We start from the raw sequence: 6,387 nt of genomic DNA, 5'->3' as shown, positions 1-6,387 counted from the left end.
AGCTAATAAATCATTTATAAAGGTTTAACAATAAAATGGACAGCTTATTCAAAGTTAAAATATAAATATTAAAAATAATTCTTGCATAAATTTAACCAGTTATAAAGAATTTGTAACGTTATTTAACATTCAAATTAAGAAAAAAAAATTTTAATTTATTAAAATTTGTAATAAATATAATTTTAAAATGTTTCATACAATGAATAATGTAACATTTTATCACGTGAATTAATTTAAATCAAGTCACAAGAACACTAAGTAATATAACAATTATTACTTTAATTGTAAAATAAAATAAAGTAAAATATATTACTTAGTGTTTTTAAATTATAGTTTTATTGAAGATAACTTAATAAACGAGGCAAAAGATATATTGTATGTACTTTTTTATTTTATAATAAATTTCAATACAAATTTTATATTTATTAGGACATCACCACTGCCAAACATCTTTACTTGCCAAAATATAATAGTAAAGCATTACAGCTGATAAATATGATTTTAAACAAAACATGTAGTAAATATATAAAGATAATGAAATTCTGTTATGAATTAACATAAAAAAAGGGATGTTTATCCCTTGCAAAACTCAATTTTGCACTTTGTAAGGACAGATGTCGCCACAAGTTTAAAAGTTATGTACCTTAAAGTACACAGAAATACATAATAGAATAATAATTATTATAAAATTATGTTCTATACATACAACTGATATCATTTATAATAAATAAGTTCAAATACTTATTTTATATTCAACACCAAAGTTGTTTTAATCGCAACATAATATGAAAATTTGAAACTATATTTTCAGACACAATTTTCAATGATAGAAGTATTTATTTACTTACTTTATTTTTTATATATTACAGCCTATTTTATTTTGGTTTGGCATGACTACATTTCAGATATTTTCAAAACCATTTCTAAAGAAGACTAAGATTTCTTTTCCGTTCCAGATGGTACTTTTTCTTTTCGAGCTTTGCAAATCCTAAATCCATCACAACATTGAATACATTCTTATAACTTGAATGAGACAAGTAAATCTACTTTTAAGAATACTTCTTTTTTTATAAATATAAATAATTATAAATAACTTAAGAAAATAATCTTCTTTTATATAAGACTTTAATATTATATAATTCAGAAATATTTGAATTCATGTAATAATATTCTTTCGTGTATTTAAAGGTCTATTTAAATCACTTAAAATTTTTATTTTTAAGCTGTTTTCAATATTAAAATAAAGCATATTTTTAAATTAATTTACTTTAACTTGCAAAATTATATATTATAAAATTTAAGTATAACATTAAATAAACATAAAATTAATTTTATATAAAGAAATTATGGATTTTTATTTAAAATATTTTTAAGANAGGAAATTTAAAAATTTAATTATTTAAATATTTTAATAAATAAAATAAATTATGTAATTTTTTGTGTGTGTAAAATTGGAACTTATTAAAAGAAGAATAAAAAAATAAGAAAAATTAAAGTGATTAAATAATCAATAAAAATCATTATTAAAATTTAAGGTTTGCAATTCAATAATATTTGAAGAGTTGAAATTTTCTTTTCTAATTCCGAAAGATTAATTTTGACCATGTTTTGAAATACAAACAAGAACATTCACGTAATTAACTCTAACATAAGAAGGAAAAAAAAGCAAAAATTCTTTTTTCATTTGTAAAAATGCATCAATAAAATGTTCTTGGTTTAATCAAAGAGGGGGATCGACAGAAAACTTAATTGTTCGAGTGGCCTTTTATTATCTATAATTTTAATTACAGCCAACAATCAGTACACGGAACAAAATAATTCATAAAAGTATAGAATCTTTTAATTACTTTATTAGTTTTCTTTTTTAATTTATTAAATCTTTATTTAGCCATGATTTAAGAAAAGTATTTCACTTTAAAAAAATAGTAGTATAAAAGCAACTTTTCACAAGTTTTAGAGAATATATTCTGCTGTATAGAAAAGGTGCTTTATTCGTTGCGAGTGGGGGTATGAAATGTATCACGTTAAGGTAGAAACCCCCCTTCCTTATTTTTCTTTTGTAAGAAGTAGGGACACTCTTCGACTCCCTCTTTTTTACAAGAACATCTGTCCCTAGCAAACATTAGATATGTGTTCGCTTCATGGACCGGAAACTTCACGCAATAGAAACGAAGACAGAGCCCCACCTGTGGTCTGGACTAGAGAAGTGTCTGTGTCTTTTACCATCTATTGAATTTTTAGAAAGGCCCAATTTCACGGTGCTTCAAAACCTCTCTCGGGATCTTACTAAAGAAATCTTGAATGAAAAATATAAATATATATTTCAAAACAACGGAATACATTAAAATAGATAGTAAAATTGTACTAGAAACATCTGATTGTATTCAGTCAGTTAGAATGATAAGGCGCTTACACTTGCCTAGAGTAATCACAGAATGATTTATTATCGGGATTAATTGTAGTTGACATCTGAATAAAACGATTGCAATGTCCATTCGTAGTTAAACATCACTTAGGCTAATGGAAACGAGATGTATCAGTCCTTATGCAAAGATTATGTTTACTGCTTGAAAGTTGAAATTTTTTCTAAAATTACTTTTTTCTTGGTGTTAACGTATTTTTTCTTGTATGTGTAAGTGGTTTTGTATTAATTCGATTAATACAGCTTATTATTAGAGTTAAATGTATCATTTGTCCTTAATAAAGATTTCTTTTTTGTGAAGTTAAAGTGGATTTGTGTTACTAGGTATTAACATAACAGTATAATTGAAACTAAACTAGACTTATTTTAATTGACGTTATCACAGTTTTACATTAAGGAATATAGTTTTATATAAGTTAATATTAACAGAGCTGTGTTATTTGGGATTAAATCAGATATACCTTACTTGGCATTAATACAAGCTGTATTAATGCCAAGTAAGGTATATCTGATCTAAGGTACAGATTTGTATTAATGTATGTAATTTGTGTTAATCCGTGTAAACTGAAGTACATTTTATATCATTTGGCATTAAAATATACTTGTGTTATTTGGCGTTAACACAACTTTTCTGTTAATAAGTTTTGTATATACAGTATTATTTTAATTCTTATTAACACAACATAATTGACACAATGTTAATTAGGTTTGTGTTACTTGAATTAACGCATTTAATATTACGTGGCGTTAATATAGAAAATTAATTGAACACATTTTGTATTACTTGGCATTATTACAGTTTTGCATTATCTGACATTAATAAGGATTTGTATTTATACAAATATAAATCAATTATTGACTTTTTTTATTATTATTTAAAATTTACCATCTCAAAATCCTTTTCAAATAAAAGTATTTTAAACTTATCAGATCAATATCTTATATTTTAAATAGACACTAATGTGACAGTTACTTTTTAAGAAATAAGAATAACAAGAAGATATTAAGATTTTACTTTACATAATAAATATTATTAATAATCACCCATAAGCTTATATCTATCACAAAATAAATATTAATGTCTTCAAATTTTCTGATTATAACTTTACATCATTTATGCATTAGGTCCCTTGTTCTTGCAAAGACAAATATGAAAGTACAGTACTTTCTTTAATGTAATAAACTGTGACAACAAAGCACACCTAAGAAGTGAAATGACATGACATTAGAAAAAACATCACGTGAACATGTTTTCGATTTTTGAAATGATGCTTTATCTACTTAGGAGACGGCATCTAAGTACTAAAAAGCATAAATAAATTCTATTTTTAGTACAACAAATGTAATTTTAATCTGTTTATTTCAATCTGGGATTAAATTAGTATAGTTAAAAATTCATAAATAATAAGCAAGATTACTAATTAGTGGTATTATGAATAATTAATAAATGTATTAAGTAGAGAACAATAATCTTAAGAATGTTTTTTATCCCCTTCTTTGATATAAATCTCTTTCGTTAAATAGGATTATAATAATAATAAATTGTTTTTAAGCTTGTAATATACGTTTTAATAATTCTATTTTTATCAAAGGTTTCCATTAGTGATCCATGTGAAAAATTCGATAATGGTAAAGATGCTTTTCACGACGTTCAATAGTAGGAGATTATAGATTAACACGTGAAAAGGGGTTCATAAAAGGTTCATTCTGATAGAAGATAAGAAGTTTGAGAAGATATCAGATTAGAATTATGTAAAACTCTTATTTTTCTAATAAATTAACTAATGTAATAAGAACATTTTTCTGATAAAATTGAAGAAAACATTAATTTTGTGGGTGGAAACATTTTTTCCGCACTTCTCTGCAAAGTTTTAACTAATTTTAAATGCAAAATACAGTCTGCAACGTCCATATTATTGAACGTTATGAAATTTGTTTACCGACATATTTCACTACGTTCAATGATAGGAATTTACAGAACGCGCGAAAGTTCATAAAAGATAAAATCTAATAGGAGGAAAGAAGAAATTTGAAATTATCGGATTAGAATTGTGTTAAAATACTATTTTTGTAATAAATTAGCTAATATAATAAGAAACTTTCTAGATAAAATTGAAGAAGCCATCAACTTTTATCATCAAGAAAAGAAATTCGTTACTAATTCTTTAGAATGTCAACCAACTATGAATATAAAATACTGTATTCAGAGAAACATTATTGATAAACCTCGCGATATAAGTGGTTTTAGATTAAAACGTGTATAGGGAGATTTATACAACGTTAAGTCTGATAGAAGATTGGAAGAAGTTAGAAAAATATATTGTTAAAATTATGTAAAAATTCTAGTTTTGTAATAAATTAATTCATTTAGTAAGAAAATTTTCGAGATAAAATTCAGAAAACAACATTAATTTTTGTAAACAAAAAAAATCTTTTTATGTTTCTTACAGAATTTCAAGTTATTATGATTATAAAATATGCAAATAAACATTATTAATAAACCAAAATTTTGTTTATAAATAAATTATGATGAATATTTAGTAAGAAAATTATATTTTACAGATAAAAAGAAACTATGTTGATGTTTTGTTCTGCTATAATGATCAAGTTGGTTTGTCGATGCTGTTAAAAAAAATATATATATAATTCCTCGACTTCAAAGATAGCCGCTGTAAGCCTGTACTGTTTGTATTTTCTCTAATTCCGACTGGATTTGTAAATAAGTTATAAAAAATTAAATTGATATTATTTTAGTTTGCAAATATATATGTATACCTGTTTTTAAAAAAAAATAATGTATAAAAACTGTTTTTATATATTTGTAATGCTTTCTAGTTAACTTGTTATTACGGAAATGAAATCAACTGTAATATTTAAATGATCAAAGTATAAATTTTTTTACACATTTAGAAATCATTTGCAGGGTTTTTAAAACGAGAACACTAATTGAAATTTTGTTATTTTAAAGATAAACTTAACATATCCATGCTTAAACAAATTGTTATAATATAAATAGCCAATGTTGTATTGCTTGATTAACTATACTCTCAGTGAATAATGAATGTTTAAAGCCAAAATTTAATTAAAATCAAGAATTATTTAACCAATTTTCTCAATAGTATAAATTCCAATGTATTAAGCTAATTATTTATAATACAATGAATGTATTTAGAGACTATTTTTATATTTGTAAAGTTAAACAAAAAAAATTGATTAGATATAAATTAATTCTCATTTGTTAAATGATTTCTAACAACATGCACTAAAATAGAATAAAATAAATTAAATGAAGTCAAAATCAATGTATGTGTAATTGGATAAGAGAAACAGCATTTGAATAGATTTTCCTATTTAGTTTAATAGCTCATGATTGAGAAACATCTGTTGTGTGATTCATGAAATTTTGATTTAAATTAAAATTCACTAAATTCAAAATTATAATAAAATTTATTAAAAAAAAAGAAAGAAAGAAAGAAAATTCAGCCAAGTTTTATTTATTTTTAATGTAAAACTTTATCCATTTTCTGTATTGAATAGTGAAAATGAATAGCCTATAAAGATATAAATTTTTAATAAATTAATAATAATGATATTAATAAAATATTTATTTTAATAAAATTAATTGTGTCGTGTCGCAAATTTGATTAAAATTTTATAAAATGAGAAATTTCTTAATTAATTCTATTATGTTTTAATGTAAACATTACATCCGAATATAATGACTTTTAATGAGATAATTTTTAAGAATATGATGATTAAAGCTTATCATTTCATTAAATAATTGATCTTAAAACAAAATTTTATATTAAATATTGTATTATATTTGAAAATGTTATATAAAAAACGTAAAGGAAAAGGTGTAAAGATTATATTTTTAAACAAACAACAGGAACTATGATAATAAGAAACTTAAAATCCAACAACGCCAAGTAATTTTATAGTCGAATTTACCATTTTTGAATTCG

General features: G+C 23.1%; 1 long non-coding RNA gene across 1 annotated transcript; it reads left to right on the top strand.

The window, feature by feature from the left end:
• Positions 1-473: 473 nt before the first annotated feature.
• LOC111621106 lies at positions 474-5,486 on the top strand. Its single transcript, XR_002756002.1, has 3 exons — positions 474-1,037; positions 4,015-4,174; positions 4,985-5,486. It is a non-coding gene; the product is annotated as an uncharacterized LOC111621106 (long non-coding RNA).
• Positions 5,487-6,387: the final 901 nt, after the last annotated feature.

Source organism: Centruroides sculpturatus, unplaced genomic scaffold (genome assembly GCF_000671375.1).
Source record: "Centruroides sculpturatus isolate CEXI.00-Female unplaced genomic scaffold, Cexi_2.0 scaffold284, whole genome shotgun sequence".
NCBI lineage: Eukaryota > Metazoa > Arthropoda > Arachnida > Scorpiones > Buthidae > Centruroides > Centruroides sculpturatus.
Note: the sequence above shows the minus strand (reverse complement) of the source record. Positions and strands in the feature narration are given on the sequence as shown.